Source organism: Nanorana parkeri, unplaced genomic scaffold, assembly GCF_000935625.1.
Source record: "Nanorana parkeri isolate BGI_ZX_2015 unplaced genomic scaffold, ASM93562v1 scaffold1177, whole genome shotgun sequence".
NCBI lineage: Eukaryota > Metazoa > Chordata > Amphibia > Anura > Dicroglossidae > Nanorana > Nanorana parkeri.
Genome location: NW_017307445.1, coordinates 99,271 through 123,054, shown reverse-complemented (window position 1 = coordinate 123,054; position 23,784 = coordinate 99,271). Strand labels below are relative to the sequence as shown.

Genomic DNA, 23,784 nt, shown 5'->3' with positions numbered 1-23,784 from the left:
GGCGCCGCGAACGAGCACATATAGGCGATCGGCGGGCTATGGACCCGCTGATCGCCTATATGTGAAACACCCGGTAACGGGTGTGTTTAATGGTTGGGTCTTTTCTGCCCGTGCGTGCCCGCTAGGGGGCGCGCGCGAGCAGAAAATAATTGCAACCCGCAAATGCAGCAGTGCCGTCCGTCCGTTTTTTTACTACGGGCGGACGGCAAGAGGTTAAAGACTCACTTCCATGCAAACCAGACTCAAGTGGTATTTCAAGGTCAATGGTGTTTGGCCACATTCCATGTTGTAAAGAGATTTTCTATTGTGCCTCTAATGTGCTGAACTGCTGACATCATTCACTGTTCTGGGCTCCTCAGGATCTGAGGATACACTCAATTGTGTTGCTTGATGACTTTATCTGTGCCATTTGTTTAAAACAGTCTAGTTAAAGACCACGCTAAGCAGAGCCTGATTGAATATAAAGTAAATAACAGCAAGGGAGTATCACGTATGAAACGAGCTGTCTTGGCAGAGGAATTAGACTCATTTACTGCAAGCTTGAATTTTAATATTCAAGCAAATTACTTCCTTATTCATTACAAGCTGAATTAAGTGAAGAATGGCACAGATGGTGATTCTGCTAATGATGCCAGTGGTGCCTGGACAGAGCAGCCTGGCAATGGTAGAATACCTGGCAGAGAAATCCCACTCTGAGTTTCTTGACTGTGGAGGCTGGAAGAAAAATAGATTATTCTTCATCTGTCATACTCCAGAAAGCACAACTCAATCAGTGTGTATTCTTTCAGAAAATAATACCTAATAGACATTGACAATCTGTTCCTCCTTGTTACTGCATGCTTGCAAACAAGACTTCTTGTACTAATCAATATGTTATAAAAGATGTTAAAGTCCACCATACATTCAAAGTACAGAGATGGGACTGATCAGCTGTCATTCACTTACTTCCATAGCTCTACTGGACTTTCCCACTGTAGTGGACTTTCCCACTACATCGATTGAAAGTAAAATTAATTATTGAACTGCTGCTACTTTCCTGAAAACATCTTCACTATGCTAAAGCTGATGTTTACTTTGCTTATATATTGCCCGCACATAACGTGCTGCAGCTTCGGTGAGAAGTTCACAGTGTGCAGTGAAATCAGAGTAAGCAATTTCATTATAGGAGAGTCTGTAGAGCCCTTTAACGGATGGTTCCACTCTAGTCATTGCCACCGAGTGCTCTGTCACTCACATTGCCTGAATCAGGGATTTCTAAGGGTGTGGTGGATGAAGCCAAGTATTGTGCATGTGCAGGACACCGAAGAAGGGAGGAAGAATTTTACTTAGAGAGGGAGAAATCACAGCAAAATTGAGCAGTGAGCTGAAACTTAGGCTCCCCTTCCGGGGGGGTGAAACTACCCCCAGCTGGGGTTGAGGGGATGAGATGTTCTTTCTCCGAGTATGGAGTAAAGTGATGCTAAAAGAGACTGTGGAGTGCTAGTTCTACTGTAGAAGAATGGTTTACTCCCTGTTGAAAGATTGATTCCCAGTATAGGTTTTATGTTAAAGCAAGAGCAACCAGGTGTGACTTTTCCTTATTGAAAGGAGGCGGTGGTGAAGAAAGCTGAGAACCAAATGACTTGTGTGTAAAGAGTGGTGACTTGTCCCCCTGAGTGAAGTATTGATAATGGTGTTGTTTGCGTTGGTCCCAGTGTTAAGTAGTTGTAGCTTGTTTGTGTTGAACTGTGAACTTACTGTATTAGCTTTCCCTGCCATCAACCATTCTTGCTCTTCGGCATGTACGGGTATGATCTTTTGGGCTGACATCAGTCACTATACTGCTGTTCCTGAGCATTATATGAAAGAACACATCCCCAGCATCGCTTTAGATGTGCATGCTCTAGTGTAATTAAGCAACTGGTTGCACTGCTAAAGTCTTTAACATCCAGTGGCCAACAGAGAGGGGTATGTACATCTAAAGGGGTGCCAGGGTGTATTCTTTTATTTAACACTGGAGCTCTTGAAAGAAGATCTGAGATCAGAGGCTGTGGTGTTTACAGGAGCCTCTCATTTTAGTCTGGCCCTGTGCAGGAAAGCTCCCAGGAACTTATTCCTTCCACCCTGTCTGCTTTATGCTTGTTGTTTCCTATTCACTTTGAGTAGTTATTGGCTTTTATTAATTTATCAAACTACTAAGCTGCTATTGTAGAACACTGTGAGGGAAATTTATCAAAACTGGAGCAGACAAAATCTGGAGCAGCTGCGCATAGGAACCAATCAGCGTCTCTCTTACATTTTCAGATCTTCATTGAACAAACTGAACAGAGATGCTGATTGGTTGCCCTGGGCAACTGCTCCAGATTTTGTCTGCTCCAGTTTTGATGAATTCCCCTCTGTGAGTTTGGGTTTTTACTTGCTGCAGACCCTACAAAACTACACATACTAGCAGGTAGGAAACATTGTGCTCCTGATCGCCTGATCTCCTTCAGATTGGAAAAAAAACCTGACAGTGGTGTCAACTCCATCCCCCCTCCAACCCATTCTATTGAAAAAAAATTAATAATAATAATAAATAATTAATTCACATATACTTGTAATAGGACACAAATAAGAATATACTTTGAAAAATGTTTGGCTACACACAAACTTCCAGCTAAGATCTAGCTAGACTTCAGCTTTAAGCATTTTATTTTAGAACATTCACATTTGCATTTTACTTAGAATACTAACAATCTCTTTACCACATTCTACAAACACTACAATCACTAGATGTTCCCATTTTATTTTCTCAAATACTCCCTGGTATACTCTGTCATTTTCCAAAGCTTTATCTGTAAACACTTCAGCATCTGCATAACTCAATGTAACTATGAACAATCATAATGTGCCTTCCAGCGCGGCATTGCAGCAGAAGAGGCCAGATAATGTGCATCAGTATGCATTCTTGTTCCAACATTCATTTTTAAGTCTATAAACACAGATTAACTGGAAGAGCGTAAATTTCAAACTATTGATCAATGATTTGTCCCAACAAATCCCAAGGCTTGCACATATGTATCGAACCACTGAATCGAAACTTTGTTTTTTGTGCGCTGAAATATTAAATCTTTACACAGGTTCCCTCAGTGGTATCCTTTTCAATCTAGTGTATCTTGTAATTAGCTCAACATTAATGATTATGCAAAGATGCATGCAATCTACAGCACCGGCATTGGGTTTTTGAAAAAAAGGTGCCATTAGATAAGACTGCTAATTACCTTGGATTGGAAAAAATAAGCCAATACAAATCCAGAAAAAAATATAGGTTCTTGCAGAGGCATATCTACTATAAAATGCATCTATGGTGTCACACCCAGCCCCCTGGTTGCCAGGAGCTAATGTCACTGGTTGCCAGGACACTCTGGTCAGCGTCCCACCAAGCTCCTGGCAACCAGTGACATCACTGGTTGCCAGGAGCTAGGTAGTACGCCTGCCAGAGTGAAAAAGTAAACCCCCCCTTTAAGCGGCGCCCAGGGCATGTGCCATGCCCTGGATACACCACTGGAAACTAGATATGGAATTGTCTGGAGGAGATTTAGTGGGGGTTTCAGTGATTGACAGATTTCTTCTTCTTCCTCTTGGTTTAGCATGCAAGACACAGTACTGATGAAAGCAAAACAATCATGACCACTGGTGAGATTTTGAAAGCAAGTATTTGACTGGCTTTTAAATGTTGCATCATATGCATGCAGATACCATTATAGAAGCTTATTCAAAGGGTAATTATAATGCTTTGGGTCAACATAATTTGTTTTAAGATTTACATGTTTTATACATATCTTATATTTATTCATATAAAAATGTAATTTTACAAATACATGGGAATTATAGGTGGCACCAATTACACTGACTTTATAAAGCATCAAGGTTAAAAGAGAGCACACAGTTATTTTATGCTCAGTTGGAGAGAGATAAAAAAATATTGCTTGCTGCTTATTTAGTAATCCAGAGAGCATGCAAATGACAGGAAGTCATAGCTGCCAATCAGAAGTTATATTTTACTGACTTGTAAACGTTAAACAGAAATATGCTTGGTTGCAAAAGGCAACTGAACATTTGTACATTATCATTGCTCTGTATGCTTTCTTATTCAATACGCTGTTATATGTACAGGAAAATTGTGATTTTCTAAAACATTGTCTAGTAAAGAACACAAGCTATCGTTAACTGGAAATACTGTATATTGTTGGAGGCTTCAGAATCTATCCATTCCATCACCTATATTATCTCACTTGAGCAAATGTGTATATGGAAGGCTGTTATCTCAGAGACCACTGGAGCTGAAAACAGTGTTTATAATGTCTGAAGCAAAGCCCAGATTCAATATAGGCACCTGTATACTGTTTATCATTTATCCAGCAGCCTGGGATAATTGCATTGCATCAGATCCAATTGAAGTCATTCTAATTTCTTTTTAGCTGTAAAATAAAAGAAAAAAAAGTGCACACACTTGCCAAGCTCACTTTTACTTGGTTTTGTAATTATTCAAATTATTAATGGCAACTATAAATCAGTGAAAATATGTTATGTTAACAAAATGTTACAAGGGAAGTTCATCTTCTTGTTATTTAATATTCCGTTGTACCATGGGACCATGTTGGGACCATGGGAAACAAAAGAAGCCAGTGGTTGTCAACTTATGAATTGTAGGGAGCTCAACTGTTGCTCTCGACAACACCAAGGGACCACAATGTTCAGTAAATGCAATGCTACAGAAGACTGTCATAGACTTCAGACATCCGAGGGGAAATGATGGTCAGAGATGGGAGACAGTGCTACAGGTTTGATTGGAAACTGGAGACATGCTGAACGAGACAGTAAGAGACTAGAGACATGTTACATGAGGTTAGTAGAGACCCCTGCTTTTAACTCTTTACAAATCAGTGTTCTCACTCCCACTTCAAACTGCTGGGGTCAACGGGCTGCACCAAATGTATCAAAGAGCCGCATGTGGCCCTCAGGCCACATTTTGGCACCAGGAATGTAAATAGTGAGTCAGCCTACAAACTAAACTTTATAGTTTATCATGCCTTTTGGTTCTAGTTTTTTTTCAGCACAATAAGGCTGTTCTGTGTTGTATGTGTGAGTGAACTCCATGAGCTGCTGATCTGCAGTACATGGGGAATATGTAGCACCAAAAATTGCAGTGAGTCACATTATACTTACAATGGCAAACTCAACTACCTCTTTGTTCTTATTGTTTTATTTATACGATAACGCCTGCTCTGTTACTCATAGCACCATTCCTTAATGTGAATAAGTAATAGTAATCATGTTTGTTGACCTAAAACAAAATTTCAGATGGATGTTGATAGACTAAATTACTCACCTTCTTCTTATAGCTTTCTGGTAGCCAGAGCTATGAAAGTTGTAATGTCTGGATGGCATCAGACGACGATGTGCACATGTGCCAATGAACAGGACAAGGGTCATTTCCAGGAAGTTGCATGTGCATGCATGTTTGTACCAGCACACTATTTCATGTGGCCATACTATTTGATTATTTGATATGAGCACACTAATATATGCAAGCATGAATATGTAAATGTGCAGTCATATGGAAATGTACCCCTAATTCCAGGCTTGGCACCAGACAGCCTATTCAGGTAAAAGGGATGAGTTAGAAGTTGCTACATGGTCTCCAGTGGTCTTCAGCTATTACCCTGTTACTTAAAATTTCACATGTTCCTGTGATCTGCTTAACCGTTGCTGACTTGACTTGCCCCTAAACTCATATCTGCACGTATTTCCTGTTGTAACCTGACCTGCTTCTAATTCATCTTCATTTGCCACCTGTTGCTGGCTCAGCTAGTTCTGACCACTGCTCACCTCTGCTGACTTCACATTGTGACTTCGCCCTGCCTATTAAACATGATGTCTACTGCTTCCCACTCTGACCTTTGCTTGCCTCTTGATCATGACTCTGCCTAATGCCTTACCTGTTGTCTGCCTCCTCAGTCGCTAACTGACCAGAGCTTCAAACTCCAATGGACTGGATTTTGGCACCCGTGCCACTCTGTGCTCTCTCATTCCCTGTTCTCAACTCTAAAGGTGTAAGGAAGCTCTCTTGTCATCTCAGCCTCTAACCAGGTATGTGAGCTTTTCCCACTTGCATGGCTTACTCACTCCTGAGCAGTTTACCTCAGTGGTGCACACCAAGAATAAGGTCATTTGTCTATGCAAATATGAGCTTCAACAGGGTTTTCCCAAACTCCCTTTTGGGCCAGTTTGGATCCGCTGGAGTGCAGTTACACCTCACTATTCCAATATCACCAACAGCTCACATCCCCAATATCACCACCATCTCACTTTCTCCACCACCTTACTATCTTCAATATCACCACCACCTTATCATCTCCAATATTACCACCACCTTACAATCTCCATTATCATCACCATCATGCCATCCCTAATATCACCACTACCTTATTATCCCTAATATCACCACCACCTTACCATCCCCAATATTGCCACCACATCTCATTGCTTTCACTTGCCATCTCTACTATTGCTATAACCTTACCATCCCCGATATTACCAGCACATTGTTATGCACAATACCAACACAGCTTCACCATCCCCATATTACCACTACTTCATTATATCCCCTTCTCATCCCCAATTTCACCATACCCAATACAAGGTAAGACCATTTTAGCTGCACCTCTTCTATTTATAGTATATCCTATTTTCTGTTACCACAGTCACTGTCCCCTCTGTACACAGCTTTCGTTATGTATTTTTTTACTATGTCTGTAAGTTTGTAAGCCTCTGCCGATTATGACCGAAAGCAGCTGAAATACTTTTCAGACATTTACATGCGCTCATCTTATTAAAAAGGGAGTGAAATGAGATTAGTTATCAGATTTACATTAGCGTTAATTATAATTTCTTAGCAGTCAGAAGTGCTCTCCTTCAAGGGGACATCTCTAAGCATAAACATTTATTTCAGAGACCACTTGGTTTCCAAGCACTTTATATTTCCGGAGAGATTTTATTAAGTTATTAACAAAGAGGGAGACTGATGTCCTAGCTAAAAGCTGACAGAGCAATGGAAATATAACTGCATTTTAGGGCTTGTAGACTGAGCATTTTAACATATTTCTAAAGGTTTCATGTTGTTTGGGAAAATTATATCAAATATATTCACAGTAGATACAGGGGTGTTATGAGCTGGCACTTTCGTCCATCTAGTAAATGCAAGTCAAAACAGGTTTTGATCAGGAGAAAAGTTAAAATGTCCTTTTGCTGCCCCAATTAAAGTGATGAATGTGGCAAGATTTTCATTTTCCCTTGTCAGAGAAACATTTCCATCCCATAAGCAGAATGTGACAAATATAGGAAGGAATATAAAATACTATACAGTGAAAGATGAATTCTGGGCAGATATAAAAAACACAAATTAATGCAGAAACAAATACAGTTTGCACTGTAATTTCATATCTGGACTTTAAATGGAGGTACCCCTCAAGTACCTATATGTACTTATCAACTACAGGATTATGACCCAAAATAACACACCCAAATGTATTAATGTAAATAAAGAAGAACACAAACCAGAACCACAACAATGCAATAAACCCAGTTTAAAAACATATAAAATCACAATCAGGCACTACAGGACCCTGTATAATCATAGGCACGTCTGTATAAACATATCCATCATATCCATAATGTAAAGATATAAATGCATCACCCAGGCTGTGTATATTAGGTATAAAAAACATCTCTACATGTTAATATAAATTGAAGGGGAACTCTGATGCATTGGTGACATCTGGTGAAAAAAAAGGATCCATGATAAATAATTCCAAAATAGCTGTGATATATAATGCATGGAACTGTGAATAGTGTCATCCAACAGATCACATCCAGGGGTGCACAATATGGCAGATTTTATTTTGTCACTCATTGGAGATCTTTATCTCTTATTAATGGCAACTTGTCAGTATGGATTGTATTATGAAAAAAGCACAAAGTCATAACATCCAAATGGTGTGTCTTGGGGTGCCCGCCACTTCTACATCCTGTTGCACCTAGGTCCCGCCTCCATGCCCATCCAACCACATTTAGATGGACGCATCACAAATACAGAAAAAAGTTATAGTTTGATTCCTTCTTCATGTGCGTTCTGGGGTGCCAATTACACAATAATGAATTCATTATTTTAAAAAAAAATAACAGCAGAACAAACGAAAGCAAAGAAAAAGAATTGATGTTCCATAGTATTACATTTTTCCACATAGAGTATAATTTGACGATGCGGCCATTAAAACTACCTGGTGCCAGACACACGTAATGTGGTTATATTATTAAGTCTTATTTTATTGTCATTTGATTTCATAAGTGCTTAAGCAGAATTATTCAACAATGCAAGAGAACAAAGCACCATTCATCTGAATTATATGCATTGTCATTCTCCCTTTCCGCTTGCTTGTGTTTGCTTTTAATAAAATGGAACGGATAGCAGAGAAAAAATAATAATTCTTTGTTAATTATTTTCATTATGATCATTTTTAAGCTGGGGTTTCAAAATTATACGAATAATGTACACTGTGAACTAGCAGCTGTGTGAGTCACAGCGCTGCTTGCGATTGGCTTGTATATTATTTTTCATATCAGGCTTTACCAGATGCAGAGCTTGAGAAGTTAAATATTCCTTAGATAGATGACTTGCTGCGGTATCTGCTGTTTACCAGCTTTTCAAAGCATTCTATTCCCAGCTATTCCCATCAACGTCGGGATATGAGGGTGCACACAGTGACCGTTTAGCTTGGGATTTTCACAGGGCTGACTTATTGACCCATTCTGGCAAGATTTCTTTTTTTTATATAAACTGATCTATAATATTAGGAATGAATGGTCTTCACAGCAAGCTAAAACTGGGATAACCTCCTGAGATACTCAATCCAGGTGTTTGCAAACAGTGCAAAATGCACTAGATGAAGCAATTGTTCCTCTCTTGAGCACAAAAAAAAATCAAAGTAAGAAAAAAAAATACATAAAGGACCAAGTTGTACCTGTAAACTGTAGATTTGCAGCTTAGGATTTTCAATTATGGCTAAACACACTTGTAGAATCTCATCCCTATAAGGCGGAGGAGCCAAGCTGTTTTTTCTCAGTGTAATTGAACAATGGAAAGAAATGTATATAGTTACAACTAAGCTAAATTAGGTAGCTGGAGAAATAAAGTTTTCATTGTTCTCATGAAGCTTTGAATGGTACAGAAACGTATAAAACCTCCTGAAAAGGAAGTATATAGTGTATAAATTGAATTGATTTAAAGGCTAACTGTCCTGTTATATAAAACTTTAGTAATGCAACAGATATGGCTAGCAAAAGTGTAAATCAAAACTGGTAACTTTAAAGCAACTCTTTCACTTAAAATAGACCTGAACTCAAAAAATTAACATTTGCTAGAGGGAACATTTATAAATGGTATTTGTGGCTAAGCAGTACCCTAAAACATTTACCCTTTGTCTTCAATTTCTCCTTAAATATAGCAGGGCGCTTACTAGTACCGGTATGTGAGTGTACTCTGTTCTATCTCTACAGCCTCATATATTTATATCGGCATTATGAGATCTAAGGCTTTGCTGCCTCTGACTGCTGGTCTCATGAGATTTGCAGTGAGATTTGGTGATGTCACTATTGTGTTGCTCATTGTTCAACTTACTGGAGACTGACATGAGGAAACAAAGCCCTACCTACATGAAGATGGTCGCCTCCAAACAGAGACATCATGCAGAACAAGGCAGGTTAAGTCAGTGGAGACAAAAATGTATGGTCCATACGTCACTATTTGTAGATATGCTCGTAGGTACTGTATGCTAGTAAAAGAAAGATTCCAATAGTGAACTGCGGGTGCCTCAACGCATTTCGCCTAGCTGTAGCTTCCTTAGGAGGACTTGAACAACTGTGAAATGAACAACTGTGACAGATTATAAAATATAGTATACCTGCATAGAAATACATGGATTCATTACTATGTATTGCACTAGAGACTTGAATATTAGTAGAGTTGCTTACACAAGAGGGGCCTCTTGTGTATGCAGCTCTACTAATATTCAAGTATGCCACAGGAGTCATAGAGGAGGAACAGTCCCCCTCTATCTCCACCTATGCCTTACACTAGAGAAGAGAATGGAAAAGGGATTGAAACTAGGAGATACACCCATAGAAAGGTAAGTCAAATTAAGCTATAACTCACACACACGGGGAAAGGAGTCATAGACTAGTAATGCCTCCCCTATCTCCATCTATGCCTTACTCCAGCCCTTAACAAAGAAAAGATAACGAGTGCAACCTACACTGTCTGGGTAGGAGGAAGAAGAGACTCGCTATCCAACATAGTTTGATATTGGCAGGGCTGGTGCTGCCACTAGGTAAACTAGGCAGCCGCCTAGGGCGCACTGCTGCCTAGGGTGCGGCCTCGACCAGTGACTCCCCATGGCACCCACCTGTCTATTTCAAATTGCAAAAGCCATTACAAGGCTGGATTTTGCACCCGTCCACTGAGCAGAGGAGCGTAACTGAGAGACTTTCTCTCTCAGGTCTACTACTCTGCTCAATGGGTGGGGTTTCAATAGCATGTCTGCTACTGGCTATTTCAAATGAAAATAGCCAATAGCAGTCTTGCAATTGCTCCTGTCTGCTTACACCCAACTGTTGCCTGCAGGAGCTAGCCAGCAGAAGAATGGGGACATGCAGGGGGGATTGGGGGATTGGGGGTTGCGCTGTGGGAGTAGGGCTGGGGGGTGCAAGTAGCTGGTCTTGCCTAGGGCGCAAAATAGTCTAGCAACGGCCCTGGATATTGGTCAGATGCACTAAATAACATCCAACCAAACCTGATAAAGAATATCCACTTTGATGCTCTTAATGGAACCCAGTAGCTGGGACAACAAGGCAATTTCAGGGGACATCTCAATTCTGGTGGATTGCATGTTGCGCTAGTCTTCAAACACACTCCACCAGAAGGGTTGTATGCATGAAAGTAAGTGCCCTTCTGCTGCAAACATCTCGAGCGGAGGAGGACAGAAAGATATAGTGAAGTGTCGCTAAACAGCGATACCAACGAAAAATAATTTTATCATTCTTCTCATGAAAATGAGCAGAAACCGAAGAGGTATATGGCAGGTTTTTACCTGATAGAGTATTAACTTGGTCTCGAAGGACAAGTATGAGAAGAGTTTTTGTTCACTGATTTCATAACAGGTGATATAGGTATATAGCTAGATTGGTCATAAAGGGTTACTATAAGGTAAGGGTGATTAGGGTTTAAGATTTCACACAACTTTTATGCAAGACTCATACCTTTTTCTAATTGGATTCTGTTGGGAAAATGTGTGTATCTTTAGGGAAATTTGTGGGGAAATTTGTGTGAGGATGAAAAGATGTATAAATCAGCCCCTAAGTGGTAGGATACAAGTTAGAGATAGGTTTCTTAGGGTTATGTGTTTAATAACTTCTAGTGTTAAGGTCAGGTTAAGGGATAAGTATTAGCAATAGCCTACATAGGTTAGGCTCTGTTAGGATTGAGGCATGTTGTAGAGCAATTCATTTCATTTTTTTCTGCATGACTGAAACATGTTGTTATGATGTTTGAAAAATAAATTGATGTAAAAGGTTCTTTGAAATATCTGCTGGACATACATTTAATATATACAAAATCATTTAAAGCTCAGATGCCTGGTTTGGAAAATCTAAAATTAGTCTCATGCACTGTTTTTTTTATTCATAATATAAGTAATTATTATAGAAGAATGCAGAATTTCTTTCTAGCCATCATAAAAACTAGCTGCATTGTGGTAATCTCTACAATCGACTTCTATCATTCAGAGAGTAAGCACCAGCCTATTAAATCACTGCCCATTTGTATCAGATTTGGCTTTTAATAAGTCATTATTTATAGTTCCAAAAGGTCCAGTTTAATATTTCAGAATATCTGTTGGTTTTTTTTTTTACTTGGAGCTATTAACTCATTTTCAGAAGTTAATAGAACTGATATGAACTTTGATACTCAGATGGCAGACACTTCAAAAGATTGATCCATTTTTTGTTTCCTAAAATTCTGTGGAGAGTTGAGGTTGCTGGAAACAATCACGTATTTTCAATTCTTTGACCTTAACAACCAGAGAGGTTCAAGAGAAAATATAATTACTTGAATGTTTCCAACCTCCAAGGTGCTTTGTTCTACAGATGCACCATGGCAAGTCCACTAAAGCAAGTTTAGTTATTATGTTGAGATGCAATCTTGCGTTAAAGTTTTGACCTCTGGAATTGCTTAATGACCTGGCTTCAATCATAAATAACCCTTAAGACTTCAGAAGTACCTATCAGTCCATACAACTGGCACTATTACTTTGCTTGGCCTCCAAATGTCATTGTTGCATAGTTACATAGTATTTGAGGTTGAAAAAAAGACACAGCTCCATCAAGTCCAACCTTTGTGTGTGTGTGTGTTGGGCGTGCGTGTGTATAAGAGTCCCTGTGTGGTCGTCTAGTATTTAAGAATACCCGTACCCCTGTATGTTACGGTCTACTAATTGATCTTTGAACGAGTCAATATTCTTAGCAGATCAGCCATTGACATGAATTTCACTGCAACGACCGCTTCCGCCCCGAAACGCAAGGTGACTTTGTGTACACGATCCCTTGTGTTACGGGCACGGGACAGTGTAATGAGCGCACGGGCTGGAGGAAATGAGCCCTGAGTCCTGTAATGATAAGTCTTTGTCATCTGCTGGTCATTACCCAGCACTGAAGCTCAGGTCTCTGCAGTGCACACCTGTCTCATCAGGAGTACCTAAATAGACCGCTGGACAGCCTGTGCCTAATCAAAAAGTTAGTGTGTCTGCCCTCTCCCTTATTTGAGATCTGTCAGACTTCTATCTGATTGTTCATATCTTGGGTTGTTCCTGCAAATTGTTTATTCTGTGTTTGCACTGTGCTTGTCTGTGCTTACCCTGATCATCAGCCTGTTGTCTATGTTGTAAGACATTGCTTTGTTAGCTTGTCTGGAACCTAAAGTCTGTTTAGGATCTGCTTGTCTGTGCTTGATCTGGCCATCAGTCAGCTGACTCTGCCACTGTTTGCTATTTGCTCTGGCCATCTGTTTTACACTTCTCTAGCATCTGTCCTGTCTGTTAGTAGGCTGTCGCCCTGTTAACACAGTGGGGTTAATTTACTAAAGGCTGTACTCTTTACTTTCATGTTTCCATAGCTTAGTGAATGAGAAGAAGCTCTGCTGACTCCCATCATCCAATCTTGTGCAAGCAAAGTTACACTTTTTTTATTTCACATATTTTTTTGCTTTGTTCTCTGCACTTTAAGCTTTCTAAAAATGATCTTATTTAAAATATGAAAGCTAAGGAGGACCACATTTGAGGCTTAGGCTGGGTTCACACCTAGGCGTATCCAATATGCGCGTTTGTCGCGCGTTTCCTGTCGCACGTTTTTACCGTGACTCGCTGTAAAAAAAAACATGCGACAAATGCGTGTTTCCGAGGGCTACCTGGCTGTATCCCAATGGATACGCGCGGCAAATACGCCCCAAAGAAGCTCCTGTACTTCTTTGGGCGTAAGGCGTTTTGTAGCGCCTTCATATGGCCTGTAATACGCCCAGGTGTGAACCATACCCATAGGAAATAATGGGATTTCGGTGTTTGAGCATTTTGCAGAGCGTAGGAATGCGCTACAAAACGCCCAGGTGTGAACCGGGCCTTAGTGATACCCCTACTGCATTGCTAATTGTTTTCCTTTCTGAGGAAATAGATACCTAATGGCCTGCTGTGCAAGGATATCCTTGCTCAGGCTTCATGTGTTTGGTAAATATTTATGTTCTTAAGTTCTCCTGATGCTGCTTTATTATTCCTCCATTCACTAATGGGGAGAGATCAGCCATAGGATGCCCACAGGCAATAGTGGTGGCCAGTCCTATGAAATTTGTGAAATCTTAGTTAAGATTTTAAGTAAATAGTAAAATTCCAGAGGAATGCCTTTTGATTATTCATCCTCTGATTTTAGGAAATCAGATGGTGGAACTGCAAAATGCAATGTGGAAAGGATGACGGAAGAACCCTAGTACCCAATTTTCCTAATGCGCTGTGTATCATTTTTATTTTACTTCATTTTCATTCTGTCTGTGTAATTACAGTCAATTAAATTATTATAATTAATGCTATGAAAGCTATAATCCCTTGCACTGAGTTGAAATTAATTAAAGAGCAAAGGTATTAATTATCTAGTACAATTTACTGGAAGATTACTAACCTTTGGGAAGATGGTGGAGTTTTTTTGCCAACAGATGCAGATTCACACACAGAAGTATATGTGGGTGTATGGGATTGGGTGGTGACTCGGTCACCATGGTGAAATGAATGGATCATAATGATGTCTGATGGACCAAGCTGCCTTGTAGACTGATGGGGAAGCTCTTACAGGAGAACTATGAGGTGAGTGCTTTTCACTCACCTCATAGTTCTAGCCGACCTGTGACAATGAGACTGTCACAGGTCGGCTCAGTAGATCGGGAGGTGAGCGAACACATACCGGCGTTCGCTCACCTCTCGATCCTCTCACGGCTCTCTGCCGTGACAGGGGAGTGGCTGGATTCCCCCCTCCCCGCTCCGATCCGCCAGCGCTGACTGGCGGAACGGACGGGGGAGGGGGCGGGTACAGCTGGCTCTGCCTTTAGATAGGCAGAGCCAGCTGTCAGTCACGCAGCTGGGCGGAACCCGGCACAATTGTCAGGATCCACTTCAGCTGCGGCGTCTCAGTATACCGCGAGCTACAGCTCGCGGTATACTGAGCCTAGGGTGACGGGAGGACGCTAGTTTGTGTCCTCCCGTTACCCTAAGGAGAACTATGGGGAAAAGACTTAACCCCATAGTTCTCCTTTAATAGGTTACACAACTTTATTGCAATGGTAAGTTATCCTGCATTTTCTGTCTACATACTGAGATACGAAGGTGTTCCTCCCATTTACTCTCCACATAAGCAAACACTTTACCCTTATCTTGTTGTTGTTATTAGAGGATCCTCAAACCTGTCTGTCCATATTGGTGTAATACAGTAAGTCAATTTCAGGAACATGAGCCTCTCTTCAACACATGTAAACAGTTCCCTTCATATACTCCTTAGGGAAACAACTTTCTTTGTAGATTAACTAAGCATACTTAGAATTTTTATACAGGTTCGAGGGACCCGGAAGGCAGGGTGGGCTAGCAATCTACCTCATGGCCTGGTCCTCAGCTATAGTGGAACAATGTGAACAGATGGGCACAAGTCACTTTCAGATGCAAACAATGAGTTTATTGACTCTTACCCCACACTCCTGGGAGAGAGGGTTAGGGAACAGGACAGTTATGGTTGTGGTAAATACTTACAGCCTTCAGAGATGGAGCACCTTTAATTCTGGTTCTGTGAAATCAGCACCTAGCTGCAAGATACCAAATTGTTCAGATACCTACTCTTTGGGAAGAAGTTACTAAACTTCGATCAAAACCCAACCTTCTGTCCAGCTTCTTAGATACCGCATTTGGGCTGAAGTTTCTCCATGATATCTCAGTCCCCTGGCTTAACATACCAGGCTTCTGTTCAAGCACATGGTCACCCTCCATAGGCAGCAAGCCTAAGAGGATCAGACATACAACTGCATCTCTCCCACAGACGGGAGGTCACTACCAAGTATTCTGGCCTCTCCCAGCCTGCAACACTGGCAATAAACCTCCTAATGGTTGGCCAGAAAGGTATAAAAAGTCATAACTCTGATTATTGCAGTCTCCCACACAATTGCCAGGACACTCTGAGAGAGAGATTCAGTGATGCCAAACTATCAATCACATTCAGCGTGGAAACTTTTAAATTTAAATAGAAACTCCTGCTAAGGGCAGGGTGACTACAATACATGTTAATAGAAAACACATTGGGCAAAAACACATGTGATTCTTTAAATGACCTACACACCTGTTGCATACTACCTGAACTATTTCCTGACATGTTGCAGCTTCAAGATGAACTACAAGTGCAACCTTTGTAGCTATTGATGAAATTGACACTGTTCTTTTCAAAGCATAAGCAGTGCTGAATATTGTACTCCTCTGTGTTTATGTTCCATGGCTCCTTACAGCTGCAGTCTTGAGCCTGTTGCCTGCACGTAGAAAGGCATGGGGAGACAATCTTCTGGCAAGCACTACTCATACATCTTATAACTTGGTGATGATCATGCAGAGCACACAGTCAACAGGAGCCGTGATCAACATAAGGAGCATATTTCAGGATGGCAGTCAGCAGCGCCCATGGCCGATGTTATCGTGGGCATCCGGCACAGGACACCTCCACTCGATCTCCACAAAAGTGCTGCATTGTATGCTTTTATCCTGGTAGCCCTGCTGCTCTGCATGATCATCACCACAGAACCCCTCTCTTCTGAGGAAGCTTAGGCAAAACACATCAAGTTTGAAAACAGCACAACAAAATTTTTGAATGTTGAATGCAGCAATTGGCTTGGATCACTTAATGTGGCATGAAGTCCATACTACTTCTTGCACTTTTTGATATTGTGAAGTAATTGGGTGGATTCAAGGAGGTTGTGATATGAATCTATGCAGAGATTGGATTTTAATCATGTTTAATAAATTAGTTTTTTTATGTGAAGAAATAAAATCTAAACAATTTTATTCTTTTGGATGATCGCTTTTTGTTTGGTACCTTGAAAGCCCCATTCATTTTCTATGTGCTCTCTATTGACTATCTGGGGGTGTGGTACCATGGCCTAAGCGTGTTTATACATCCACTTCAATGTCTGTTTTTTCTCTTTGTATGGGTAAATGAGGGTCAACATATTGTACTGTGGGAAGTGGGGAAGTGTTCCTCAAATATTAAAGTATATCTAAACCTAAAAGCAAAACTGTAATAAATTGCAGCTTACCAGTCCTTATGGATATGGTGGCTGCATCAGTTTCCCTCTTTAGGACTTTTGAACACACTTCACCTACTAGGGTGATAGCATTCACTCACTGCGTTGTATCTATGGAAAAGCGGCATGATCACCCTAGGCTGCTCTTCTGATAGGGTTTCCCCCTATCCTAATCTCCATTACATAGAGGGGGTATTTTATAATTCAAAGAACATAGCTGGGAAAGCTGATAACATTTGAGATTTCAGTAACAGGAAGTAACAAGGAAATTGGAATTCTGGCATGTATAAGAGGTATTTTTCTGCATTTGTAGAAAATGTACCTAAAAAACGGACCACTAATGCAGCTGCCATAAAGGACTGGTTAGGTGCAATAAACAGTATTAGATTTTTGTTCTTGAGTTAAGATATTTTCTAAGTAGCCACTTTATTCATTTAGACAGAATGTTTGATAATACCCTTTCTTTTTTTTTTTTACATTTACATGCACCATGGTGATATCATGCTGTGTGGACCTTAATGAATAAAAATGTATTTAACACCTGACTGAAAATCACCCAAATACATTCTAGCAAGACTATAATTAGATCTACATATGTGCAAAGCACTCTTTCTGAACAGATTGCACTTTCCACGATTAACCTCGCCAAAGTGCATTTAAAATTTGATGGTTTTATACTTTCTTCACAAAATGCAGCTAATGTGTTTAGTTTAGAAAAAAAAATCTGTTTTATTTATTCAAAGCTTTGGCCCCTTTTGAGCAATAACTGCAATACTTGGATAACTAAAATATTTACTGCTATTATATGACCTTCATTGTGGAATATACCTCAATGCTTTAAACAAAGAACTCCAGGCAAAATACTAAATTCAGTAATAAATATGTAATGCGTGCAAACATTTAGCTGTGTCCTTGGCCGATTAGAAGTGATTTGTTGGAGAAGGTTGGGCATTTGTACTTGTTTTATATTTTACTCAGAATATTCTTATTTATCTCTATATCAACCTATAGTGGAATTTCCCTAAAGTGGAACGGAATTTAAAAAGTAAATATTTGCTATGTCAGGGCTTTTGCACATGGCCACAAAAGGGCTGTACAGTGTACATCCTTTAGTATTTCTCTTTCTCTAGTATTTCGACAGAGGCACCGTACAGCTGCCTGTACAAATCAGTGACAGGTTTGCTGAAGATGCGGCTCTATGGGTATGGATCCCATTGTTTAGGCTTCATTAACGCAGACATGCACAGCCACACAGCATGCACTTCTGTGCTTCTGTGCAGAGACCTGCAGCTGGCAGAGACAGCAGGTGCATGGAACCACATGGAGCAACCTGTACAACTCTATGACAGGTGTGAACGCATGCCCTTGGACATAGAGGTGGGAATTTATCATAGCAATTGCAAGTGTTTGAACTTGTACAGAATATAATTGACACACTTTGCACCAGATTTATGTTGCTAGTGTAATGTTGTTCCTAAATTAGGTTATATAGACTCCAGGAAAGAAGACCCGTCACTCCGCGCAAAAAGCTTAACTGTCGCTTCTTGGAGAAGTGGTCATTGGGATTTCTTAAGTTGTGATTGTTTTGTTAGGTGATGCTCCAGTTTCAGACAGCCGCAGAACAAGTGCAGATGAAAACAGTTGCAAACTTTCGTAAAACAGGTGCAAAACAGGCGCAAAACACAAGCAATTGGAAAACTAGTGCAAGCTCTGGTCAAGGCAGGCGCACACATTAAAATACAGATTTGCACATTAAAAAAATGATCTAAGAGGCTAAAACTGTCACAATTGCTTTGATAAATTCTACCCAGACTGTCTGTGTTCAGGCATGTGCATCCAAACCTGTACAGATGTGCAAGTTTAAGTCGCGTGTAGCCGCTGCAGCCATGTCCTGTCATTAAATTGTTGAGGTGGCTGCACATGGCTACATGCACCAGCTTTTCCTTCTGGGTGCAGGTCTCTGCATGGATGTGCATGCTGTACGGCTGTGCACATCCATGTGAATGAGGCCTTAAAGCATACTGGGACTTACACACTGCACCGAACTCAGGACGTCTGCGTGCGGAAACGAAGAAAAAGGGGACACATTATAGCATGATGTCCTGCCAACCACAAGATAGCTCTGGAGCTAAGAAATTAAAGGGAAATAAGCAAAAGGCCTACATGACAAGGGTAGGAAGGGGTTAAAGAAAGGTAGAAAAAAGGTAGGGGAGTGGCACTCACCAGATTGGGCGAAAGTTGTCAGCCAGGAGGGGTTTCGGAGGGTGGCCTGTGAGGAGGAGTCACACAGATCCAATTGGAGATCAGCAGATGAGAGGCAAACATCCCTCCTACTCACCCTGGAATTGTGTTATGTTTCGTGTAGACTGGCTAGTCATGGCAATACAAAACACAAAAATTCCCCAGCCTCAAAATGCACGCTGGGACTCCAGTGCGTCCCCCTAACCCAAGGGGGACGCACTGGAGTCCCAGCGTGCATTTTTGGTTGCTGGGCCTCCAGTGCGTCCCTGCACCTTATCAGGAGGAGTTGGCTACCTCCAGGTACACCTGCATGTAATTTATCAACTTAATTAATATGCTCACACTTAGAGACTCGGATACATAGAGTTAGGACCACACTTTGCAGAGGTGCCTTGGCGCGGCAGTGTGGCTTCTACATATTTTTGGCCAAAAGTTTGTGCAACTAAAACCTCTGATTTTAACGCATACTGTTGACAGGGCTACTTGTTTGGTTGCTGACTGGCTGGCAGGTTGAGGCTGGGGAATTTTTGTGTTTTGTATTGTTGTAAGCCTTCCCAATGTGCGCCGTGCTATAAAGGCCGGTTATAGATTCATGCATGTACCATTTTTTCTAGTTTGGCTAGTCATGGCAGTTGCTTGGCAGTTGGAAACCTTTGAAGGCGTTTGTCTGTTGTGGATTTGGATAAATTAACAGGGGGAGGTGTGGGTGTCCTTCTGTGTGGTGAAGTCCACCGATTGCGACCAGGTAATTTGGACCAATGTGGGTCTGCGGGCAATTAATAACATCCCGTGGAATTGTATGACGGCTGGTACAAAATTTGACCGCAGATACAGATTTGTTTTATGGCTAATAGTGCCTTCCAGGACCTGAAACCTGAGATTTTTTTTAAACGGTCTGGTTATTTGTTGCTGCTTTTATTATTTACAAAATGTTATTTATACTGGTTTTTGAACTCCATATCACCATGTGTAGTGGTATTATTCAGTTAAGTGAAGATTTGGGAGGTTGATGGTAAAGGGGGCTTAAGTAGTTAAAGGGGACCTCTGAATTACCTTAGGCATGCCCCTGCCGCACCTCCAGTAACATGAGCCATGTCATGCTTTAACCCAAAATTAGATTTTTTATAAATATATATCTACTTTTCCTTTATATTGGCTTATCAAAATAACAAATGGAATCATTTAGATGTAGTGTAGTGTAGAGTAGTGCAGTAGAACACTTTTGATATTTAAAAAAATGCATTTTTATGGAGCTCTATACATCAGGCCAAAAAGAGAGACATCTGAGGTAGAAAAAAAGACAGAGGGATTTGGTTCCAAAATAGGGATGGTCCCTCCAAATTAGGGACAGTTAGGAGGTATGCTAGAAGGATCTTCTTTAATGTAAAATCAACAATCATCATTCACTGTCTTAATTGCTCTAAATGAATTTCACGTTAAATCTGATTGAATGCAATATTGCCTGGCTCTAAAGTAAAAACAGACCTGATTCTCACGCAAGGGTGTCAACTGAACGGGCTATTTTTACAGTCACTGGTGATTAGACATTACATCTACTGAACTCTTTCTTTATATATATTCATGTGAGGTATAATCTCTTCTTTATTGCAGAAATTGCATGTCCTGACGAAGGGGGCGTGCCCCGGAAATGCGTCGACACGTTGGTACACTGATCTGCACATAGGACACATCTGACAGACTGCCACTGTACCAGTTCGGCTTTCGTCTTTACATTGTGCCTAATGCTTGTGATCTTCCACTCTTGTGAGTATTCATTTATCGATTTTATCTCATTGCTGATTGAAAAATAAAATTTATCTGCACTAGGAGAAGGCGCCCCTCTCGTTTTTGTCTTGTCTTCTTTATTGCATGTTTAGATGGGCACCATTGTCTTTGCAATTGGGATTTATCTATTTTGGTAAGTTAAGTTAATAAACTCTTATTATTAAAAAAAAAAAAGAATCTGAAGGATTGGTTTGATGAGTTATAGCATATTACAAGGGTTCTCCTGGTACTCCACTTTCTCCAACATCCGAAAAGTATATTCGTTGGGTATTGTTTTCAAAACAAAACTGGCCCTAATATGTGAGTCTTCGTGCCTGTGGTAGGGATATTAGATTGGAAAACATCGGTAGCAGGAGCTGGTGCAAATTATTTACATACTGTGAAAAAGTATACAAGAATAAAATGGATTATTTTGGTTGACCTCTCTGCTCCTTACATTTATTAGAAAGCAAGATGTAGATTCCTCTCTGCTCTTCGGCAAAGTGATGACCCTGCAATGGTATTATTTTTGCATATAAACATGGTCTTTTTAATGTGTTTTCATTTATAGTTAACTGAAGTTACATAATTTCGTGCTGTGATAGAATTTTTTTGGTAATACAAACTATTAAAGTTAGGTATTTGTATATTATTAGATGTGAAGAATGCCCACAATTTTCAGCAATAACAGCTTCTAGAAAACAAAATCAATACCTTATTAGCTTCAGGTTTACAAAGCTTAGCAGAAATCTATGTGAAGAAACATTCCAGGGGAAAAGCAGATAGAAAATTACATATTAAGCAATTACATAAGACCATTTTTTGTTACCAGTATCTGAATTCCTTTCGTATTAGCCCCTTTATAGAGATGATTAAAATATCAAAATAACATATGCTGTGACACCAGCACTTTTGTAATTCATTAATGTTAAACATTATCTTTACATTTCCATCTGCATCTAGCTATGATTTTTACCATTCTCTAAGCAATTCTGTTTAATGATAATGGGTACCAGACTGAAAATGGTTCCTAGTTTTCAGAAAGGGATGCTGACATAGATGAGGCTTAGGTGTAACCTACCCGCCTCTACTTTCTGGGGCATTGAGGTAGCAGCATATTGCCTATTGAAAAGGTAAAAGTATATCTATAGCCAAAACTTTTCTTTTGGATAAAGTAAGGAAGGGTTAAACCCCAGCCAGTTTATTTTTTGTAGGTTGTGCACCATTGGGGAAATTTCCTTTAACTTTCTGTCTCAGAGATGCAACAGAAATTTAGAGGAAATCTGAAAAAGTTTGGGGAATTCCACTCTTAGACAGCAGCCCCTGGAACAGGTGTCACCATTAGAAGATTTTTCCTCACCTCTTGTTCTTGTGACAACTCTAAAATGTTGAATTCCACTCACTATCTTGATAGAGACTTGACAGACGGTCCAAACTTCCACACTCTGTCCAAAATTAGAATAAAAAGGTTTTGCCTAGTGATACGCATTAAAAGGTATCTATGGTCAAAAACTAAAAATAAATCTGTATTTCTATATTGAATTTACATAAGTTCTATCCCACTCCTAATAACCATATTGATCTTGAAGTTTGTAAACTTAGTGAAGATGCCCATAGGATGTGCTTCCTCAATGCAATGACACAATTTGACTCAGCCCCGTGAATATGCACTTCCTTGTGTTAACACTCTAACTAAGCAACGTCTGAACTTCCCACAATGTAACATCACCATTGCTTGCTGGAAGCAATGCATAATGGGATATGTAGTCTTGAGAAATCTAGATTGCGTCACATCAAATGGCAGGGAAAGAGATGCAAAGCACACTTGGAATCCAAAAACTTGTTGGAAGTGATGGGCAGATGGAAGGCAGCACTCACTAGATAAAAGGGATTTTTTCCAAGTAATGCTGATGTTAAAACAGGACAGTATATGCTGGGACATAAGATCTCCTTTAGGTTTTCCAGTGTGTATGAAAAGTGTAAAAAGAACATGTTTAAGGCCCAGTTAAACACAAAAATACATATGCAGTAAGATATACTGTACATTATACTAACACCTCAATTTCTTATCTCCACTTTCCTGTTACAGCATTTACATAGTTAGGATGAAAAAAAAGACATGTCTATGAAGTTCAACTGATAGAGAATAACAATATTTAAATTAGCAAGGCTTGCCCAATCAGGGCCCAGTACTCTGTAAGAGCCATGATTGGGCAAAGTCATGATGACTTTGCCCAACCATGGCTCACCTGTCAGATGCCGTCCAACTGTAAACAGTTAGGCAGAGCTAGCTGTCACCACTAGCTCCGCCCAATTGTTTGTATTTTGCCGTCACTTGTCAAAATGCCATTCTGTGGCCAGAGTTGGATACTGGATGTCGTGATTGACCCTGGAGTACGTCGGTGGGTCCATTTTTGTTTGGGGGGAAGGGTTAATAAAAGACTTATCAAACACTTGTCTTTTGTTTTTTCAATTAAAGGATTTTTTTAAAAGTCTGGCCTCTTTTTTACAAATTTGATTTAATCCTGTAGTGAATGGGTACAAGTACCCCTTACTCATTCGCAAGGGGGGCCGCATCTGGGTACCCCTTTATTACAGGGGTACCCTGATGGGAATAAGCCCCCTGCCCGCACACACTACAACCAATGCCCAGGGCTTGTGGAGAAGAGACCCTTGTCCCCCATCGGCACGGGGACAAGGTGCTTTTCCAGGGCCAACCCTGGAAAAGTACCGTCCCAGTGCCCTGCCAGGCCTGTGCTCGGATCAGGGGTGTGGTATGAAATTTTAGGGGGGACCCCACACTAAAGGGTCTGGTATGGCTTTTGACGGGAACCCCACAC

The 23,784-nt window shown here is 40.5% G+C and overlaps 1 pseudogene; it reads right to left on the bottom strand.

Moving 5' to 3' along the window:
* Positions 1–14,389, bottom strand: part of LOC108796831 — a 19,549-nt pseudogene extending 5,160 nt beyond the window's left edge.
* Positions 14,390–23,784: the final 9,395 nt, after the last annotated feature.